This window comes from Podarcis liolepis (assembly GCF_965112155.1).
Source record: "Podarcis liolepis genome assembly, chromosome: 11".
NCBI lineage: Eukaryota > Metazoa > Chordata > Lepidosauria > Squamata > Lacertidae > Podarcis > Podarcis liolepis.
This window is the reverse complement of record NC_139565.1, coordinates 46,981,403-47,004,697: the sequence shown is the minus strand read 5'-3', so window position 1 is coordinate 47,004,697 and position 23,295 is coordinate 46,981,403. Positions and strand designations below refer to the sequence as shown.

The window sequence follows — 23,295 nt, the reverse complement described above, 5'->3', positions numbered from 1 at the left end:
ATATATAGTGTAGCATTTTCATTTTTTGTACTTTGCATCTATACCCCAGCAAGCATAAACAGGATTTTGGGGAAGGGCCACCGCTTAGTGGTAGTCCACCTGCTTTGCATTCCAAATGTCCGGGTTCAATCTCTGGCATCTCCAGTTAGGCACAGAAAAAAACGCTGCCTGAAACCTTGGAGAATTGCTTGTCAGTCAGTGTAGACAACAATGAGTTAAATAACTAATATAAGGCATTTCCCCCTGTTCATTTGCTTCTCACTTTTCAATGTCCCACACACATGAGTTCTTAAGAATATGTTTAGGCTGTTTCATCTTGTTCTCAGTTCAGATTCGGAGCAAAGGTCGTGTTTCTTTTATCTCATCCAACTCATCAAAATACCTTTGAGAAGAACTGGTTTTAGTCAGTCTGGTGAAGAGACTTCAGATATTAGCAGAGATGCATCTCAAATCCTTTAGGCAGTCTCTTATCCCCAGGCACTCTTTTCTTGAAGAAGAAAAAAGTGGTATTACTGAGGAAACCAGATGAGGACTCTTTGGCGAAGAAGACTTAATGGACCCATTGCTCTGAAAATAAGAAATATAAATAAGAGAACACCTCAATATGTGCTTAAGAATTCACTCAGCACAGTACAACTAGACAACGCTTTGGATTCAATTCCTGACATACAAACAAATGTGTCTGGTAAAATCAGAGCAATCTCTGTCCTTTATATAACTGAATGCGGGAGGTGGGACAAATATCTGCTTAGTAAAAGATCTAAGCCTGTCTGAACTTGCTGGAAGTCTAATGTTCCACGGAAAGTAAACTAATGTACCATGTTTACAATGATTCAAGATGGGGGGGGGGGGGAGAGGTTCCAGTAAGAGTCTTTTTCAAGGTCATATCAGGTTCATCAGAAAGACAGTCCTGGACCCAACCATTAGTAATAGATCTAGGGCTAAGTTAATCATTACATCAAGTGCTGAACTAGACATATGAGAGAGACTAAAGTGATGAGTGTGGAGTCTTGGGTCTCTGCCAAACATCTACAAGCAACAGGAGGAGGAGCAGGAGCAGGAGGAGCAGGTGTGAATGGAGAAGAAATGTCCAATCCACTTCAGAAACTAGATTGGGTAATCTAGAACTTCAAAGTCCAATGAGGAGAAATGGCAATGTGGAGAATTTCAGAAGCATGTCTAGCACATGATCCTTTAGTCTTTCCTAATAAGGTCGTCCCCAAGTGTCACCATGGTTAGACACCTGCCAATCACCACAACCTGAGCCCACCATTAGGAATGTAAACAGGCAAAAGTAAAGTTGAATAATATTTTTTAAAAAATCACATAGGGGCCAAAATAGTTTTCCAGGCCAAAATAATTTCAGAAGTATCACTTGGAGGAACATGTGTGTGTGTGTGTGCTTGAAACCCCAGTCAACTTAACACAGAGAGACACACCGTGACAGAACTCTTGCCAAACACAGTATGAAATGCTCTATATCCTGGCTAAGGTCTATGAAAGTCAACAGGGTTATAAACAATTGAAAACACATGAAGGACTTTGTGTTAGCCAAACTACTAAAGTTAAAGGGATTAACCCTCTTATCAAGGAAGAGATGCTGACTGGTTAGTTTCAGTGCCCTTTTGGCACATCATGTAAAATTTAACAAGCTTCAGAGAGGAAGTGCAGAGCCAGGGAGAGCAAACGAAAGCAGACATCACAGCTCCTTTTCAAGTTCAATATTTGTAAGGTCAATGTAATGTTTGTGACAGATCCATGCCTCGATCCAGGCCAAGTTTTCAAAGTGCCCCAGGTTCAACACACAGAAATCCACCCCAGGAATTATGCTGGAGCACTTGAGTAATGGGGATTCTACAGGGAAGGTGAGGAGTCTGCTTGTGGTTAGACATGGGCAAATTTCTCAATTTTTGCTTCTTTCGGCGCCTCCTTTTCCCCAATCTTTGTTTCAGTTCACTGCATTTTCACATCAGTTTGTGCAATTTTAAAAAATAAAAAAGTCATAGCAAAAACATATCAGCATGTTAGTGCATATTTCTCCCAATAAACACATTTTCTGTAATATAACTAATTTTTAATCCATTTACATATTTATTTATTTATATATATGTAATATGTATATATGAGATGTGTGTGCATGTGCGTGTAATAGATCTATGAAAGGTTGCCCACTCCTGAGCTAAGCTGACATATCACCTAATATGGGCTTGTGTCTATGTTGGTTTTTGGGGACGGGAAATAGTTTGTCATGACACTCGCTAACAAGTAACATCTGCCTGCCAGGGAAACACAGCTGACAATTTACTGGAAGACACACTCTGTTTGAATATACAAAGGGAACATTTCTTGATGTTTCTGATTAATGAAGGATGTGCAGAAGAAAATTATGTTCTGACTTGGTCTCTTAGGCCAACATGTCAGCCACAAGTGATTTGGAGATTTACAGAAGTCTTCAGAATAGGCCAAGTGAGGATTCCTAGGTAAGATCCTCCCTCTATTGTGTGGGCAGGTAATCCCTCCCCTACCTGGCCTGGTCTCCTTGGCAATGCTTCCCCCAGGTGGGATTGGACAACTGACTGAGGTAGGCGGAGACCTCCAGGTATCCCACCTGAGGGAAGGCAAAGCCAAGCCTATGCTGTTGGAGCCGCTCCAGATCTAGGGGCTGCACGCGTCCACGCAAAGGGCGCCCCCCATTTTAAGCGGGGAGCGGTTATTGGGGACACCTGTTGCAACTGTTTTGGAGCAAGTGGGAAAGCGGCAATTTATTTATATTTTTTAAATATAATTTTTATTGATTTCTTTTTAGCACCATATTTCAACATATCAATAACAAAACAAATAAATTATTTGTTCTACTTAGCTCGTGACTTCCCTCCATCTCTTCAACAGGTTTTTTATTTTCAAGTCTTTGTATCACACTTTATATCCTCTACTTCTGACCTTTATGTCCGTATAATCAACTCTATCTCTTTGGTCTAGAAAGTTTTAGAACTTCCTTTTCTTCGTTGCAGAATTTATATCAGTCCTGCTAGTGTCTTCACATTTTTATAATAATTATTCATATACCCAATAAATTTACTCCAATCTCTCTGAAATTTTTGGTCGTCTTGATTCCGGACTCTGCCTGTCAGCGTGGCCAGTTCCGCATAGTCCATCATCTTCGTCTGGTAATTCATCAATCATTGGTAATTCCTGCAGTTTCCATCTTTGGGCTAATAAAGTTCTTGCCGCAGTTGTGGCGTACATAAATAGTCTTTGGTCTATCTTTGCAATTTCTTCTCCCATCAGACCCAGCAAGAATGCCTCAGGTTTTCTGGGGAAGGTATATCTAAACATCTTTTTTAGTTCATTGTAGATCAGTTCCTGACTTTTTGTCAGGCTTAGACTGATGCTATTCTTGTAAGTTTCATTCATATGTTTCTGGACTTGATTTGATTCTTTGTTGCTTGTTCGTTTTTAAAATAAATACAGTGGTACCTCGGGTTAAGAACTTAATTCGTTCTGGAGGTCCGTTCTTAACCTGAAACTATTCTTAACCTGAGACACCACTTTAGCTAATGGGGCCTCCCGCTGCCGCCATGCCGCTGCCACACAATTTCTGTTCTCATCCTGAAGCAAAGTTCTTAACCTGAGGTACTATTTCTGGGTTAGCAGAGTCTGTAACCTGAAGTATCTGTAACCTGAAGCATCTGTAACCTGAGGTACCACTGTATCCTGTTCCAGATTTGATTTCAGGCACTGGTGTGTGAACAGCTTGAGAAATCAGGTCCACTTCCTGGTGGGGCTGGGTTGTGGTCCGGCCACCTAGCCACTCCCCTCAGCGTTGGGGTGGGACAGCGTCCCGCATCACGCTGGGGGAGACCCCGGTCACACCAGGTTGCCAGGCAGCCAATTAGGTCACTTGGGGGTGTGGGCGGGAACGATTTAGGCCATGGCGTGATTCTGAGGCTTCCTCTTTCAGCCTCGCACCATTATTTCCCTGGGGGTGGCTTGGGGGCCTTGACACGCAAAGCAGTTGCCAATATGCATTCGTCATCCACAAAGCAAACGCAGATAGAAGTGCAGACTCTCATCCACAAACGAGGTGTTTTGTACCTGATTGTGAATACAGGCACACCTAGTTCGCAAGCATGCATGATGATTCCTGGCTGAGAAAGGAAATTCACAGAAAGGCTTCTTTCATGATTGCATCTCCTTTTCTGGGTCATGGGGGTGGGGATGTATGGGCAGGTGGGTGGATATGTTGCTTTTTAATACTATTTGATTGCTGCAATCTGCTTGCCCGGATTTTATTTTTTGAAGCTGGGGGAGAATTAAAATAAGCACATCTGTGGATGGTTTTAGTGGCATAAAAGCATTTCATGGGGTAGAGTTTCAGCCAACACAAATGTTTTGAGCATTAGAGTAGTAGGTATCTATCTACATGATAAATTACCCTCTATTTCTTTGTTGTTGCAAAACTTTTGCTTGACATAGTTGCCAAATTGCCTCTTTTCTGTTTTGCCAGGGGGAGAAAATTAAGCATTTTGCAATATTCTGTTAAAATACTGTAGACATCCTGTTGGGGCTTGCAGATAACATCTCAAGATCATCTCTGAAGCATGCCATTAGAGATCAAGTAGTCCAATGTCTTAGAAGTATAGACTGTGTCTGATGTATTTTGGATACTGTGACTACATTAATAAGGTTTCTGTTATCAAGAGGATGATCAGTGCTCCCATGTGCAATCATATTGAGATCAGCCTGGATAGCTCAGTTGGTTAGAACGTGGTGCTGATAATGCCAAGGTTGCAGGTTCGATGGGACAGCTACATATTCCCACATTGCAGGGGGTTGGACTGGATGATCCAGCTCTATAGTTCTATGATACTATGATCTCTCTTTAGAAGGAACACAGGAACATGGGAAGCTGCCTTATTCTGAGTCACGACATTGGTTCATCTCACTCTGCCTTGTCTACACTGTCTAACAAAACAAAACAAAAGAGCAGTCTTCAACATCAGCAGTCAGGAGCGCTTCAGCCCTGCTTTTGAGTTTCTGTCCTGTTTTCGAGTTTGTTTGAAACCTAAACAGCTTATCTCTTATTCCTTTGTAACTTTTTCTTAAAACCTTTTTTAAACTCAGGGAGTGTTTCATCCCTGCTCTTTAGTTTGCTGGAAATCATTTAAAATAATTTAAGATTTACAAAGTTCTCTTAAATAGGGCTATGTTCAAAACTTGTCATTGAGGTTTTTATACCTTTTTTCAGCGTTTCAGCCCTGCTCTTGAGTTTGTTTGATATCACTTAAAATCATTTAAAGTTTATAAAATTATTTATTTCCTTCTGAGGAAACTGATTAGTTCGGTGAAACGAGTTTTGTAGCCGGCATCTCGTTAAATCTTAATTCTAGGGTAATTTTCCCTTAAATTTTCTGATTTTTGTTATTTAATTTAATTCTATAGTCAATTACCTCTCGTTTCAGGGATTTTCACAGCAATTCTTTTGTTTTGTTTTGTTAATCTTTTGGTTGCATGACTGTCTTTTTTCCACTGTTGTCTACACTGACTGGCAGACGTTCTTCAGGATCCCAGAAAGGAGTGTCTTCCAGCCCAACCTTCAGATACTGGGGATTGAACCACGAACCTTCCGCATGCAAAGCAGATGCTCTACCACTGAGCTATGACCACCAGTTTAAATATAACTGGGGTATCATCCGGGAGTATAACAGCAATGTTGAACCTTTGCTTTAGGGCAGTGGTGGAGATCTGAAGATTTACATAAAGGCTGTTCAGTGTCCCCTTTATATGTTACCTCCATGAAGGTTGCAGTTATGTTCCTGGTCTCATCTCTGGCATCAGTCAAGCTGCCACATATAGGCCTCTTCATGAACATGAGCACACCAACGCATGGACTTCTGGAACAGGGGTCAGGCAGCATGCTTGATACTGGGCCTAGGAATCTTGGCACCACTCCCCAGCAATCATGTAATGCCCCTTTCATGCCAGGGATCTAGTATATCACAGTGTGTGTGTGTGTGTGTGTGTGTGTGTGTGTATGTAAGCCCATAACTCAGTGCTTTGCAGGCAGAAGGTCTCAGGTTTAACCCCCAGCATCTCCAGAGCTAGGAATGTACCCAGTCTGGAATCTTGGAGATCTTCTGCCAGTCATTGTAGACAATACTGAGCTAGATGGATTAATGGTCTGACTCAGTAGAAAGCAGCTCTCTGTGTTCCTATTTATGATGTTTTTGATTATTTGTCCCATGGAGTTATCCTGGAAAAACAGATCCTAGACTTTTCTTCTGAGCTGGTAGAAGAAAATAATGCTAAGATAATGAACCAAAACCCAAAGTTTACAAAAAAAATAATTTGTGTACAGCTGTGGCTTCTCTGTGTCTATGTTTTCTTCCATCTGAAGTCTCATGTATTTGACTGAGCTCCTTCGCTTTTTAAAGAAGGTCCCTACCGAGAGTAACAGCAGAAAACAATGCAGTTTTTCTTTTATGTTGTATGGGAAAGAACGGTTCCAAAGCAACCATAACTCAAACCAAATCTGCACATTGGTATTTGAGAAACAGAACTTACCCTTCTGCAAAGTGGCTCTCTGGAATTTAAACTCTCAAGGTCATGCAAGGCTCAAGCGCTGTATATTCAAGAGGCAGGAAATGAATGTCACTCTAGCTAGACTTCGGTCCAGTGTTGCCCTGCAGTACAGTGCCAGAATTTGCTGACTCATACCTGTGATTCACCATGTATAATTGCTTAAGTGATTGGATAATGCCAGCAGCTACGGCCACTGTAAACAGAAGAAATAAACAGAAGAAATGTTATACCTGCTGCACTGCAAATTCAGGGAAGAGGGGTAAATGAGAGGAAGAACAAGACACAGACCTGCAGGAGGAAATGGAAGGACCTCTTGATATCAAGCCCACAGCATTATTATCCCTATCTATATCCCATACCATTTCTTACTATATAATAAAGCAGTAAGGCTGTCATCATGCTGCAGCTTGTGAGGTCACCAATAGGTGGCCACAGAAACTCCAGCATGATAACAGGCTAGCAGGCAGATGCGCAAGCAAGCAGGCAGCCAAGAGGGTGGAAGGTACTTCAGAGAGCAGAGCGCTTTACCACTTACTGAAGTACCCCGCACCCTCCTTTCAAAGAGGGTGAGATGAGCTGTTAGAAAGAGGGAGGGGGAGGGGCTTGGTGTGATCTGGGACTGGGAGGGGTGGGGCGAGCAGAGAGGAGGAGGGATTGGGATTGAGCTATGGGGGGGAGAGGTTTGGGTGAGCTGGGAGGGGATAGAGAAGGGAGTGGGTGAGACATAAAGAGAGTAAGGGTTGGTCAGGTGTGGGGGAAGGGGGGTTGGCAAAGGGGCTGGCTGGTAGGTGGCATTGGTCAGAGGAGCAAGTTGGGACAGTAGTCCCTAGTATTAAATGTAAATGCACAATCAGGCAACCTTACAAGGAAGTCCTCTTACCCCCTTGCCAGGGATTGCGGAACAGCCAGAGCTTGCCCCCTGCCAACGGTGCAGGGCTGCATGTCAGGGACTGTTCCTTGCCTTGAAAACTTGTCCCATGTCAGCCTGTAGAATTGGCCAATGGCAGGCTGGTGTGGAGGGCTTGGCTTTCTGGAGGTGGGCCTGGGGGAACAATCAGGCTTTCCTGAGGTCTGCTCCTGGGGGATTTAAATCAGCCCACGCCAGTTCCTAGCACTCAGCTCTTCTGCATGGTCTTGTTTATTTGGTAGCTCACCTGAGGAGGGGAGAATGTGCAGCCTGGGCCTGCAAGAACTCTGTTGGCAATATTGGAGAAAATGTTTTATACAAAAGTACTTGACTCCTGCAATTACTCCTGAATTAGGCCCATTAAATGGTTCCATTCTGTAGATGAGGTTTTTTTTTTTTGTTTTGTTTAACAGAGCTGGACTATCATCTTGAAAGACTGCTGGTTCCAGCTCCCGCACAATATCCCCGCATGGTTAGGGTTGTCCCAATAGTTTATAATTACTTGGTATGAAGTATGCAGTTGTGTTAACTTGGCTTGGCTGCCTTCTTAATTAAGTGCCATTTCCCTGTTCACTTCTGCTTCAGGATGCAGTACAAGATTCTGAGCCGGCGTTCCAACAGATGAGGTGCCCAAAGCCTTAACCAGCTGCTTTTTTTAGAGACATTCACATCCTGCACTGTTACTGAAACTCTAATAAACTGGCATTAAACTATAGGGGTATGCAGACAGTGTGTTCAATGCATCAACCTTTTAGGGACACCCTCTGTGCCAAGGCACTTGCTGGACACACACTCAGTACCTGCATATTCAGAGGACATGTGAAAGGTGGTTTATATGTCTATATATGTGTCTATGTTTCATAGAATCATAGAATCATAGAGTTGGAATAGACCACAAGGGCCATCAAGTCCAACCCCTGCCAAGCAGGAAACACCATCAGAGCACTCCTGACATATGGCTGTCAAGCCTCTGCTTAAAGACCTCCAAAGAAGGAGACTCCACCACACTCCTTGGCAGCAAATTCCACTGTCAAACAGCTCTTACTGTCAGGAAGTTTTTCCTAATGTTTAGGTGGAATCTTCTTTCTTGTAGTTTGGATCCATTGCTCCGTGTCCGCTTCTCTGGAGCAGCAGAAAACAACCTTTCTCCCTCCTCTATGTGACATCCTTTTATATATTTGAACATGGCTATCATATCACCCCTTAACCTCCTCTTCTCCAGGCTAAACATGCCCAGCTCCCTTAGCCGTTCCTCATAAGGCATCGTTTCCAGGCCTTTGACCATTTTGGTTGCCCTCCTCTGGACACGTTCCAGTTTGTCAGTGTCCTTCTTGAATTGTGGTGCCCAGAACTGGACACAGTACTCCAGGTGAGGTCTGACCAGAGCAGAATACAGTGGCACTATTACTTCCCTTGATCTATGTTTGTGGCTGGGAACCCTTTTTCACAGGGCTACTTGGATGTGCAGTTTCTGGGGTTGTGGCCAGTGTTTATGTTGGGGCCACCATCTCACACAACCCTCATGCATTCCCTGAAGACTCGAGGGAAGAGAGGGGGGCATGTGAACTACAAAGCCAGCTGCTTTGTCAAGACATACGCAGATAGTCACTCATGTTAACCTCTTAACGCTCAAGGAAACTCTCACTGACTGCTGGGACTCCATGCCAAGACCACCCAACTGTGCCGCCTTTTGTTTGGTGAGTTTCTTGAAACCTCTCTTTCAAATCATTCTTGGAAATGTTTAATGTGGTTGCTGTCCCCCATCCAGATCTAAAAACCACATCTCATTCCTTGGGGTGTTTGTTATGAGAGAAGAGCAGCTGCGCTTGTTCCTCCATCGCCACATTCCCATTCTCAAGCAGCATTGTGAAAGCTTAGAGGCGTCCTGGGAAAGAAGCGTGCTCACAAAAGAAACAATTGAATTAAGAATGACTTATCCTCCAAGTACTCTATATCTTGCTTAGTGTTCCCCCAACAGTGCTTATCATTGCTGAGCTGCTTCCTATAAAGGATGGGGTAAGCTATTGATTTCAGATTCCCTCAGACCACATTCGCACCATAGGTTGAAAGCATTATGGTACCACTTTAAAGCATTATGATACCAGAGTTCCTCAGGAAGAGGGATTGCTAAACCACTCTGGGAACTGTAGCTCTGAGAGGAGAACCAGATGTCTCCTAACAACTCACAACACCCTTAACAGGCCATAGTTCCCATAATCCTTTGAAAGAAGCCCTGACTGTTTAAAGTGATATCACGGTGCTTTCAAAGAACTGTGTGAACGTGGCTTCAGTTTCTCGTTTTTCCAGACTTGAGTTCTGTTCACCACATCATTTCCGACATCAGCACTTTAGTGTGCATTCCTTGTGCACATTTTGGTGTGCAGTTTTGCTACTCTTGGCTGCAAGCCATTTCCCACAACATAATGCATATTGGGATGTTAATTTGGCCAATATATGTATTTTAATGAACACTCATTGCCTTGATTGGTGAGTTTTTGTATTCATACCTCCGGTTGGAGAACAACATTGCAAAACTAGGTGAAATATGGGTTTTTAAGGATAGTTGTATTTTGCTTTACATGTTGTTTCTGGAAGTGACATTTAGGTCGGTTCCAGACCAAATCTCTCCCCCATCCCTACTTCCTCACTGAGCCCTCATTATGTAGAATGAAAATAGCAGAAGAGGGGGTTTGTACCTTTAAGAGCTTCATAGAAGTGGTAGTTTCAGTACCACTCAGGTCCAGCGCCGAGGGCCTTCTGGCGGTTCCCTCATTGCGAGAAGTAAGGTTACAGGGAACCAGGCAGAGGGCCTTCTTGGTAGTGGCGCCTGCCCTGTGGAATGCCCTCCCAGCAGATGTCAAGGCAATAAGCAACTATTTTACTTTTAAAAGACAACTGAAGGTGGCCTTGTTTAGGGACGTTTTTAATCTTTGATGCTGTACTGTTTTTAATATTTGGTTGGAAGCTGCCCAGAGTGGCTGGGGAAACCCAGGCAGATGGGCAGGGTATAAATAATAAATTGTTGTTGTTGTTGTTGTTGTTGTTATATTCAGTAGAGGTAGTTTTGTCTCACCTAGGCATGACAAACTGCACTTGTGAAATTCACTACTTGTAGCTGTGCAGAATATTCCAATTCATGGATGCCTGAGTCAAAAATGGCTTTTGTGGGGTAGAAACATTTCCTAGAAAGACTTCTGTACTGTGAAATATTTGCCTTTTTATTTTATATTATATGTGACACCATTCAATGCCAACATCTTCTACGGTGATCCCAGTCAGATATCATGCAGTGAAGTCGAGGGCACTGAACTATGATGCTTTATAGAAAATCAGACTGAGCTTTATAGAAAATCAGACTGAGCTACATTATTGATAGACTGATGGATGGATTGATGGATTGAATGCATGGCGATATCACAGAAAGCAAGTGAGTGAGGGGAGTGCTTTCTGAACTAATTGCATGGGTGGTTCCAACTAATAAGGAATCACATAGCATGAAATCACAATACTGCATTGACAGATTTGAATACATGCTAATGCTGTTAATCTAACCGAGGGCGAAAGCAAGTAAGGGCAATGCGAAGGAATGAGTGGATCATTGAAAAAAAATGTGCATTTGAAAAGTTGCCAGATAGATTCTTTTCTGTTGCTCCAGGGAATATAACACAAACCCCACATTTACTAAGCTTTTCTTTGAAGGTGTCATGTAGGACAAAGCCAACAGACTTGCTGAAGTAAAGATGGCACTATATCAGTTTTGTTTCTCTTGCCTCTTCAACAAGTTCCTTTGTCAAAGGAGGAAACCTGTTTGGACCATCTGGTATGATTCTTCTTCATAAAACCATGTTTAGTAGCTAATAGCCATTCCATTTTACCCCAAGCGCTTCAAAAATAATTGTATTATTTGCTATCATGTAATACGTTTTCACCAGTAGACTTTCCCTGAGGCCTCCCGGTAGAGTCCATTGTGTTTCTTACTGCATTGTGCTCTCCTTAGCGTGTTGTTCAAAGAGCATTTTAGGAATTTTGTTTTATACAACGGATGTTGCATTTGGGCTTTTAATTGATTTACCTGTTTGTCTTTGTTAAATTGCTTCAAGACTTTTTCAATAACACCATAAACAAGTATGATTAATGATAGTCATAATAACCGCAACCCTAATAGTTGCATGGAGATGATTAGCTTTCCCAGATAGCTCATTGACTGCAGCTTTCAGGTTAAACCAGGGGTCAGCAACCTTTTTCAGCCATGGGCCTGTCCATTATCCCTCAGACCATGTGGTGGGCCAGACTATATATTTTTTTTTTGGGGGGGGGAATGAACAAATTCCTATGCCCCACAAATAACCCAGAGATGTGTTTTAAATAAAAGCACACATTCTGCTCATGTAAAAACACCAGGCAGGCCCCACAAATAACCCAGAGGTGCATTTTAAATAAAAGGACACATTCTACTCATGTTAAAACATGCTGATTCCTGGACTGTCTGTGGGCCGGATTGAGAAGGCGATTGGGCCGGATCCGGCCCCCAGGCCTTAGTTTGCCTACCCCTGGGTTAAACTTCCCTAACACGGGTGTTGCTGGTGTAAGGAAAATAATAGGCACAAAAATGAGAATTCCTAGATGCCAAGATCCAAGTTTAGGGCAAGTATTCTTTGGTGAGAGAACCCCAGCAGAAATTTAAAATCATAGAATTGTAGAGTTGGAAGGGACCCCAAGGGTCATCTAATCCAACCCCCTGCAATGTAGGAAAATCATCCATGACAGAGGGCCATCCAACCTCCATTTAAAAACCTCCAAGGAAGGAGAGTTCACAACCTCTCATGGAAGCCTGTTCCATGGCTGAGCAGCTCTTACTGTCAGAAAGTTTTTTCAAATGTTTAGTCGGAATCTCCTTTCCTGCAGTTTGAAGCCTTGGTTCGAGTCCTACCCTCCAGAGCAGGAGAAAACAAGAGTGCACAAAATATGCAGCAAAGAAAGGGTAGAAATATAGGCGTTAGGCCATTAAAACGTAACACTGTGCTTTCCGAAACTACCCTCTTCCCTCAGCATAGGAAAAGACCACACATTTAATAAGTTCAAAATTGGTTTACTTACAAACACTTCATAGGTCAGGTTCATGTGATTTTCCATATGTCAGAAAAGTTGCACAGGCAGTAAAACTTGGCTTAGTTGCAAAGTGGTGGAAGTTCCTAACTCAAGAGTGGCTTGTGAGAGCCATGTGTTCTGAGCTTGGAGCAGCCAGTTCAGGTCTCTTTACACACAAAGATTCTCAGGTAGACTGGGGGAGAACAATAGACTCGATTACGGTACCTAGTTCTTCCCAAAATGAGGGGAAGTGGACATAGCTAAGCCTGGAAAAACAGTTTGCTGGCATCCATCTGTCTCAGGAGACAATGGAGGAGTGTGCCTTTGGAGGTGAATTCAAACTGTTCAAAAGCCCATCTGATACACATACAATATCATTTGTTGTAAACATCTTGAACACTTTTCAATAAACCTGAGGTTCCAAACTGTGGTGGTCCAGGTGGTATGTGGCAAGCCTGTAAAAATGCAATTAAAAAAACTATACAACATGTAGCACAAGACATTACAATTATTACAACAGGAAGAAAAATAATTAAGTGGTTTGTCAAAACCTCCAGCAAATGTTCAAGTAGTTTGAGGGGATGGAGTTTGGGAACCGCTCCAATAAACAATAAATTCAAAAGCAAACATACACAGAATCTATGTGATTTTTCAGATGCAGTGGGCTGTATCCAATCTTACACAAACTCAGAATAGACTCATTGAATTTAATTGACATTGCTAACTTAGGTCCATTAATTCCAGTGGGTCTACTTAGTTGTATCACTACTCCAGTAGAATTGCTGTTTGCATCCTGAAAATCGAAGTGGAATAATAAACTTGGCAGCCCTAACTGGAATATATTTTAAATTAGTATAACCATACACATATAGCACATCATATCATAATAAAATATGGTGGATATGATTCTAGGATGGGAAAATTTCACAGTCAGATATTCCAAACAAAGCAGCCTGTCCAAAAATGGGAATTAACTTATTAATAAACACAGCAAAACTAATCTTCCAGCATTGCAGGGGGTTGGACTAGATGATCTTCGTGGTCCCTTCCAGCTCTACAATTCTATGATTCATAGGGATTGAATAAGGAGGGGGAGAACCACGTATGCCACCTTGAGCTGTTTGGAGAAATAAAGTGCACCAAATAAAATAAACAATATATAGTAAACACAACATTAAAAGAACAACAGCCTGAGAGTTCATTTTATTGGATCAACCTACCGTATTTTTCGCTCTATAAGACGTACTAGACCACAAGAAGCACCTAGTTTTTGGAGGAGGAAAACAAGGAAAAAAATATTCTGAATCTCAGAAGCCAGAACAGCAAGAGGGATCACTGCGCAGTGAAAGCAGCAATCCCTCTTGCTGTTCTGGCTTCTGGGATAGCTGCGCAGCCTGCATTCGCTCCATAAGACGCACACACATTTCCCCTTACTTTGTAGGAGGGGAAAAGTGAGTCTTATAGAGCAAAAAATACGATATATTTATCCCCCCAACCTGCAAGGCAGTAGTCGACAGTGCAGGGAGCCAAAGAAATACAGCAAAATGGCCTTGAAATTCAATATTCTCTTCCATATACCTGGTTTTAGCCCTCTTACAAAAAATGAAAAGGGAAGGGAGAAGAACATGCAATTCGAAAGTATTAACAAATGCCCTTAGAGGGAAACAGCTAGTTTTTCTTGGATACCATTCTAGCGATGAGATGAAAAGGACAGTAATACATTGGACAAAGTCCCATTTTCTGCAGACAGACTGAGTGCGAATGAAGTACCTTCAGACCAAACTCTGCCAGACATATCTGGACACCACACAAATAAACAAGACATATCCTAAATCTGTCTGGGGGAAGGAAAACCCATTATGATTCCTGCATTAAGATGAAACTCAGAGACAGTATAATTCTCTCCATGTAGAGGGAGAAGACAGGGAGTCTCCAAAGCTAAATGTCCTCACTTGCACCTTGTAGGAAAGACCTAGTTCTTACTGGGGTGGTAACTCTTCAAGTGGGCTGCATGTCTGGGTCACAGTTCTCTTTCTAGCTGTGACCCACATCAGCCTCCCATGCCGTCTTGGGGGCAGGGGGGGGGGGGAGATGACGACACATATTATCTTTTATAAATGTTTTTCAAGCCTAGTTGATGTCATGCCTGGCTCTGTCCTGGTGCCAGAGACTCAATGAACAAGGATGGAAATGTTGGATTCAAAGAATGTATAATCTTGTACAAATGTAGCAACATGTTTATATATTTTGTAACCGTCCTTTCGTTTGAAATACATATATTTAAAATTTACAGAATGTAGAAGCATCCAATGGTTTATTTATATTTTAAAGAATTCCCACAAAGCAATAAAACGTAACTTTGCCCTGATTGGTAGCTAAGCCAATAAAAAAAACATGGATGGTGTAAATCTAAACGGTTGTCGTGACATTGTGAGGGGACTATGAGGGGAAAACCATAAATTGTCTGCATTGTCTGTTTAGAAATAAACAAGTGGGACCCTGAACAAAATATTATAGTTTGGAGTGCTGGAAATGCAGGGCACATGAGGATCTGCTTTAGAGAGGAACCCAGTTTAAGAAAGTTCCCAGCGCTGTGAAAGGGATATCTCAAAAGGAAGGGAAAGAGCTCACAGCACTGGCTCTCCCATTAGGAAGAGTGAGGTAGCCACCTCAGGCTGCAGATGCTGAGAGAGCAGGGAATGGTGGGAAGACACTGTTGTTCTGACATGTGTCAGATGAAGAAGAGCTTGCTGGATCAGGTTGATGCCCCATCTGTTATCATAGTGGCCGCCCAGATGACTGTGAGAAACCCTCAAAGGGGACTGAACCACAACAGCACTATCCCCTCCTGTGTTTGTGTGGACAGACAGAGTCCTCGAAACCCTGGGCGGCCACCGTGTGGAATAATGACTCAAGACAACGTGCTATGGGATTAAAATTGGCCACAACTTTATTATGTTTCAGGTGACCTTGGCTCAGGCATTGGGTGTTTATCCTTCCCAGTCCCCCGCCGGGGATCTGGGGAACATCAGGGTTATCCAGAGTGTGTGTGGGGGGGGATGGGCTGGCTCTCGAAAACATATGTTCAAGCAGAGGGAGATCGCCCCTGTTATGCCGCCGTCGCAGGGGAGAGCAATGATGACCTCTAGGCCAACACCTCCCCTCAAACAACCCCTTTAACAGGGAACCCTGGTATCGCTGCCGTGAAGAGGAGGGGGGCGTGGGTCACCGCTGCACGCCCCCACCCATTTAGGGAAGATAGACTAAAGGATTCCGCCCAAGGCCTGATACCGCCAAAGTTGTGACATTTTGCTACGGAAAAGGCAAACCTGCCAATGCAGGAGAATTCCTTTCCGGCCCTTCAACAGCGACCTTGATGTAGCAGCACCCATGTACCTGTGGAGAAAAGGTTAACCTGCAAAAGAAGTCTTAACTGAGGGTGGGTAGGGTGGGAGAAGCTCTGGAGCCAACTGACAATTCCCAGGTAAGATCCTCCCCCTATTGTGCGGGCAGGGTGGTCCCTCCCCCTACCTGGCCTGATCACTTGGCAACGCCTCCCCAGGTGGGATTGGGCAACTGGCTGAGGTAGGCGGAGACCTCCAGGTATCCCACCTGGGGAAGGCGAAGCCAAGCCTGTGCTAATGGTGCCACATAGGGTCCTGGGGGCTGTGCGCGACCACGCAAAGAGTGCCCCCCCATTTAATGTGGGGAGCGGTCATTTCCAGCAACTGCAATTTCCAGCATTACAGCCTCCTATTCCAGAAGCAGAGCATAGCTGTCATGGTTAGTATCCATTGATAGCCTAATCCTCCATGGAGGTTCAATTCTCAGTCCGGTTAGCTTATGTATGAACCTGAGATATCAAAATATCTCAGACTCACCCTGGTAAAAGGGCTCAGAGGGTTCTTCCCATTTGCGAAGGATTTGGCCTCTTGAAAATTGAATTGTGGCATGGCATTAGCTAGCGTTATTGTTTAATGTGATCCAGCTGTCATATTAGTGTTTCTGAGATTTTGAGTTGCTGTTGCCTTGGGTGTCTTATCTTGCTTATTAAACCAGCCTGCTTCATTTCACATCTATGCGCACCATTCGCTGCTTGAGCTAGAACAGCTGCAGAACTTTGCACGGGAAATAATTACTTATGTCAAACTACAGTACGTTTGACTGATAACATGGTTGGTCCTAGCAAAGCGTGCAGTCATCATATTCAGTGAGAGAGTGGCTATGCCACATCTAAGTAGTAGTCGTCGTAGTAGATTAGTCACAGAAACAGGGTTCAAACAAAGGAAGCAGCTTGTTTCCATGTCCAATTCAAGGTGCTCGCGTTGGTCTTGAAAGCTCTAAATGACTTGAGCCACAAATATCTGAAAGACCACTTCATTCCCTACAGATCCTCCCTGGTGCTAAGATCAGCAGAGGGGCCATTTGGGTAGTTCCCACTCATAGAATAATAGAATCTTAAAGTTGGAAGGTACCCAAGGATCATCTAGTTCAATGCCTTGCAACTCCCACAGAAAGTGTGGAAGGTAGCCTGGGAGGGGGCATTCTCTGTGGCAGCCCTAAGTTCTGGAATTCCCTCCCAACAGAGGTCTGTCTAGCTTCTCCACTATACAGTTTTTGGCAAATGCTGAAGACTTGCCTCTTTACTATGGCTTGGGCTTTTGTTCTTAGTTTTGCTCCCACTGAAGCTTTTTTCCCTGACCTATTCACAGTTCTCTTTTCCTCGCCTCCAGCTCCCTAGAAACCAACTTCCAAAATCAGAAGTTGGCAAGGCTACTTCTCCCCATATAAACACCTCCCCTTCTCCAGGTCCCTCCTTTACCAGAAATGAGACCATAAACTACTAGGTACAGGGCCTTCCCTCAAATTTCAGATTGCATCCCCTGCACACTCCTTTCATAATTTCTGAATTGCATAACTAGGTCTGGTATTAGCTGCTGGGTTCTGCCAGCAGTTAGCTACTGTTGCAAACTGGAGAACTGGGGTGGAGGACCTGTAGCCCAGGGACAGCCAATGTGATGTCTCCCCAGATGTTGTAGAGCTCCCATCATCCTTGACTATTGACCATGCTGATGGGAGTTGCAGTTCAACAGCGTCTGGACTGGCTGTCACTGCTGTAGCCTTTCAGAGGTTGTTGAACTAAGCTCCCCTTAGTCCCAGCCAGCAAGGTCAATGGTCAGGGATGGTGAGAGTTAGAGTCCGGCAACATCTGGAGAACCTCAGGTTCCCCATCCATGCTGTAGAGACTTTCTTCTGAGTGCTTCCTCCCTTGCTGTGAATATTTGTACTCTGGATGGCTCTGGAAAGCAGTTCATTGGCACAGGCTCTGCTTGCACCAAGAGTACTATTAGCCACAGATGTTCCTCTGAACAATGCAACATGCCATTCGGTAGCAATCTTCCTGCACAGAACATTTATCTATCTTGATAAGTACATCTTTTGTGCTGCCATTTTCCCTCCCTCTTTGGTAATGTTGGTACAATGTGTTTTGAACCAGAACTGCTTTTTCTTGCATCGGATCCATCTATTTTAGCCACTTCTGGCACTCAAGCAAAATGGAGCAAGCCATTTTTCAAAGGGCTTATCTCTTTGTTCCCCGAGGAATAATTGCCTGTGTCTAATTTTATCTAATGAGGATTGTCATTTTTGTCTTTTGGAAGAACAAAGGTAAGGACTGTTTGTTTCATGGCACTTCAAAAATAAATTGCAGTTTTGTATGCTGTTGGTGGTTTTCCAGGCCGAAAGTCACAGTGGAGTGAAATTAATCCCTAGAGTAACATGGTGTTTTTATTTTGTCCACGGACTATATACCAGGAACAAGCCATTTCATTATTCTTTTCCTGTCATGCTGTTCCATTTCAGCTTATATTTTCCCCTAGTTTGTGCTGTGAACACACCTATCAATATCTGGCACGATGAAGAATGAGGAAAACACCTGTGTTTCTGTTCTGCACATGATTTGGATGCTACCTTCCTTTCCAATATCCTATCTGCTTCTTTAAAAATATCTGAAGAGAAGCCACAGTTGACTGTGTATCCAGCAAGGTCTAGAGAGAGACTTCAAATTCAGCTCCCTTTGGGAGGTTAAGGTGCCTCCCAAGAATGTGTGATGGGGTTGTGGACCTATGTGGTCTAGCCACAGCCCTGCCATCTGCATATCTGAGGGTGTACACCAGCCCCAGTTTTTGTGTTTGTATCTGCACATTTTAAAATTCCAATCTGTGTTGTTTTGTGTGATCTGTGCTCTAGATTCCAAGATGATCATGGTAAAATGAAACTATGTGTTCCCCTTCCACAGTAATAGAGAAGCGAAAAATGACTTTAACTCTTTTCCCTCTGGACCAAAGTGGATGGAATTGACAGGCATAGGAGTTCCTCCAGAGTGGACTACATCTGCCAAATTGGAGCTACGGGTGGTGCTGTGGGTTAAACCACAGAGCCTAGGACTTGCCGATCAGAAGGTCGGCGGTTCAAATCCCCGCGACGGGGTGATCTCCCGTTGTTCGGTCCCAGTTTCTGCCAACCTAGCAGTTTGAAAGCACGTCAAAGTGCAAGTAGATAAATAGGTACCGCTCCGGCGGGAAGGTAAACGGTGTTTCCGTGTGTTGCTCTGGTTCGCCAGAAGCGGCTTAGTCATGCTGGCCACATGACCTGGAAGCTGTGTGAGGCCAAACGCCGGCTCCCTCAGCCAATAAAGCGAGATGAGTGCCACAACCCCAGAGTCAGTCACGACTGGATCTAATGGTCAAGGGTCCCTTTACCTTTACTTAGGTCCAGTGACTTTTGTGGGGAAAGTAAAGGCATTTTATTTTTCTCCATAACCCACATTAGGGCAATGCATTTATTAAAAAAACTAAATCTCCAAAATGCATTATCTGTGTGTTTTTGAAGGGTGGGGAGAGCAGGGGTCTGCTTCGTGCTCTGTCTTACCCTTAAATAATTAAGAGATGATTTATTAGTTCGTATTCTTATATGTATATATACTCTGTAGCATCATACTGTTCTTTTCAGTGCTTGCCTGTGTACTTCAATAGACTTTAAAGGCCTCTGATAGAACTTACAATTTAAGATTGTCTAGTTCCATATGGAGTTTTGAACATTTTTGAGCAACATAGGACTAAAAAAAAAACACCTTAAAAAACACATAACCTTTTTCAAATCCTCAACTGCTGTACTTTAATACAAAATATCCCACAAAAAACTGCCTTCGGCCATCTGTCATAGGGAAAGAGATACTCAAACTGTGATTCTTGACAGGAGAAAGAGGGACGAATGCACAACAGCACCTCTATTTTCACCTGTCAAATGTTGTGGAGACCTACGTGATTGGCCGAAGTCCAGATACTGGATTAAATTATGAGCTCAGCTCTCTGTTCAGGTATCAGAACAGACTGATCGCTTTGAGGTTTGATTTATCAGCTGCTTCCCCCCTGACACATTTTGCTTATTTGCTTTAGGTTTGACTCCTTCCTGGCAGACGGTGGACTTTCACATCCAATCTTTTTATCCTGTTAGCTCGCCTGCTCCGTGTGTTCTCGTTCTGTCTCTCCCTCTCTCTCTCTGTGGTAAAAGCCGAGATGCTTCACGTATTGTTTGAAAGAACTTTGCGTCCTCTCTGGAATAATGTGCCGTGTTTAACACATCAAACCTCAGGACACATAAACAGATGATCCATCACAGTAAATGGAGCAGTTGAGTTTACTTACTGGAAACCTTTGCCCTTGGTGGTCATTTTCTCTTTATGTCAGAAGAAGGTGAATTGAGGTGACCAGCTGCAAATGAGGAATGCTTTTCAGTCTAGGTAACTTTCTAAGGACCACATCACAGTGGTGGGTGAGGTCGAAGGCAAGAAAAGTGGGCAAAGCAAGTAATATATTTTTTACCTTTGTGCAGGAGGCATGGTTCTGTCCCTCTCTGTCCCCCATCCAGACAAACACAAGGAATAATCAGAGTCCAGTGAGACATTCCAGCCAGGCAAAAACACATTGGGTACAGAGCAGGGCCAGTGAGGGTGTGTGGCCACAGAAGAGGGTGTGTGGCCTAGGGAAGTTCTGAGGGTCAAGGGGAATTCTGAAGAACTGCATTTGACCCTCACCTTCAGGTAGACGCGCCAGCTTGACCCCACGACCGAGGGGGCTGGTGCCATGTGACATGCACACGCTGTGCGACCAGTGCCGGATTTACGTATAAGCTAAACAAGCTATGGGATGATGGTGGCGCTGTGGGTTAAACCACAGAGCCTAGGACTTGCCGATCAGAAGGTCGGTGGTTCAAATCCCCATGACGGGGTGATCTCCCGTTGCTCGGTCCCTGCTCCTGCCAACCTAGCAGTTCAAAAGCACGACAAAGTGCAAGTAGATAAATAGGTATTGCTCCGGTGGGAAGGTAAACGGTATTTCTGTGTGCTGCTCTGGTTCGCTAGAAGCGGCTTAGTCATGCTGGCCACATGACCCAAAAGCTGTACGCTGGCTCCCTCAGCCAATAAAGCGAGATGAGCGCTGCAACCCCAGAGTAGGCCACGACTGGACCTAATGGTCAGGGGTCCCTTTACCTTTACCTTTAAACAAGCTATAGCTTAGGGCCTCACTGGGTTGGGGCACCCCAAAGAATTTAAAGGGGGGAAACTGGATGTACAATTCCAAAATATAAGATAAAAAACAAATAAAACAAAACCTACATACAGCAGCAATGTTTTGTGTTGTGTGTGGACCTATTAGGCCCATAAATTACCATATAGCATATCTTCAACACAAAAAACAGCAACAATTTGTTGTTGACCAAGAACAGCTGGACATATAAAGGGCCCTATTACCTTCAGTAGCTTAGGGCCTCACCAAACCTAAATCCGGCCCTGTGTGCGACATGCTGAAAAGATGGTGGCAGAGAGAGAGGACTTAAGTCCTCACAATGGGAGAGACCCCACAACTGCAGGAGCCACTGTGACAAACAGACAACAAAACTCTTAAGAAGCAGGTCACCAATGGAATTAATGTCAAAGCCATGGCGGAAAACACTGGTCCAGAGAGTAATACACCAACAACAGATTCATCGATGCCAGCCAGGAAAAGGACATTCCCTGTGGCGGCACACACTATGGAAGATATCCTCTTAGAGATTCAGTGCTGTGTTTCTGCCAGTAGTCAAAGACATAATTGTTTGCCCAAGCATTTCCAGACTCATGATCAACCATCTCACCTTTTATTTTATTTTATATCCTTGGGCTATTGTATGTTTTTGTATATTTATATATTTCGTATTGAGCTTGATTTGGTTTCAGTGCTTTACATCGCTTTGATACATTCTGTGAAAACTGGAGCAGAACTCTTTTAAAGAAATGGAAAAAAAATTCAAAACACAAACTTCTTCTATATTCATTGAAAACCTTTTCTTCCTTTCCTGATGTCCAGCCTGCAAGTGCCATTGTTTATATGCCTCTTGCGTACCAGAGGGAAGAACCAGCAGGCTTGGAAGAACGTCAGTGTTTGCAGAAGTAAAGTCTGGAGAAAATTTAGGAGAAAAATGCTGACGACAATGGAACCAATTACCTAGGGCTGTGGTTGACTCCTCCTCACTGGAGAAATCAAAGAAGATATTGGACAGCCAATCTGCTGGTGAGGCTCTAGCTCTCAATTTCCTGCATCCAGGAAGAGGTTGGATTAAATAGCCTAGCAAGGCCCCTCTTCAATTCTGAGGTCCATTGTTGCTATGATACCTGGTTTTCCTTTAGATCCTGGTCATTGCCTGTCTGAATTAGTGTTCTTAAGCCAAAGAGTGTGGTTTTTCCTTGCCCTATCTGCTGATATCATCACATCAGCTTGTAAAAGAACAGGAACAGGTTTCCGAGACAAAACACACCATTTGTAAGTTAAAATTTAATGAGAATGCTTGACAAAAAGCTTTTGAGAACTTAACAGTCACACCTTAAGCAATCTAGGTAATGAATCTTTCTTTATAATGACACAGCCCGGTGTTTGCTGACAGTCCCTATTTTTAGACACATTTATTTCTTCCTTCTTAAAAAAAGAGGAAATTCCTCCTCTAATTTCTTTTTATTTCCCATATTCCACAAATAGCCTCCATAATAAAAGCGAGGCCAAAAAGGCATTGTGCCAAACACTGATTGAAATATAGCTTTGGAATCAGCATATCTTTCTCCCCATTGCAGTTAAACGGGATTTTCCAGACAAGCCATTTTTGGGTGGGATTCAATCACATTCCAGCATATTCAGGTTGCACAACTGAAGCTGATTTGGAGCTCTTGAACAAGAAACCCACTTCCCCAAAGGTCCAGCCTTTTTACAATCAGGCAAGTGATGGAGAAATTCACTGGGATGTGTGGGATAACACTTCCTTGGAGACAAAGTCACATACCCACCAATGTGGCTCAAATCTGGGACACCATCTTCCAGGCCTGAAATTCCATGTGAGTCACATGACCTCCGTGAGATCACGGACCTAGGAAAAGTGCTTTTTTGGGGCATGATGACAAAAATGCACATTTTGGAGTATAGCATGAGATCGTGGACCTGGAAAAAATGCTTTTTTTCTGTGCGAGTTCTTGGCCCGAAATTGCACAAGAGCAAGGCGCCTCAAATTGTTGCTGTGCTCTCATAGGAAAAAAATGGGATGTCACAGTTTTTCAGGGGCAGTTGATAGGTATGATGTCAGTTAAACTCCCCACAAACAACCTGGAAAGAATGTTCATTAAATAACCAACA

General features: G+C 43.5%; 2 long non-coding RNA genes across 2 annotated transcripts; one reads left to right on the top strand and one right to left on the bottom strand.

Moving 5' to 3' along the window:
• Positions 1-200: 200 nt before the first annotated feature.
• LOC310688827 lies at positions 201-6,941 on the bottom strand. Its single transcript, XR_014517211.1, has 3 exons — positions 6,871-6,941; positions 6,565-6,775; positions 201-567 (listed from the first exon to the last, which is right to left on the bottom strand). It is a non-coding gene; the product is annotated as an uncharacterized lncRNA (long non-coding RNA).
• Positions 6,942-7,026: 85 nt separating this feature from the next.
• On the top strand, positions 7,027-8,202 carry LOC310688582. The gene is made up of 2 exons (XR_014517053.1): positions 7,027-7,148; positions 8,075-8,202. It is a non-coding gene; the product is annotated as an uncharacterized lncRNA (long non-coding RNA).
• The last annotated feature ends 15,093 nt before the right edge of the window (positions 8,203-23,295 follow it).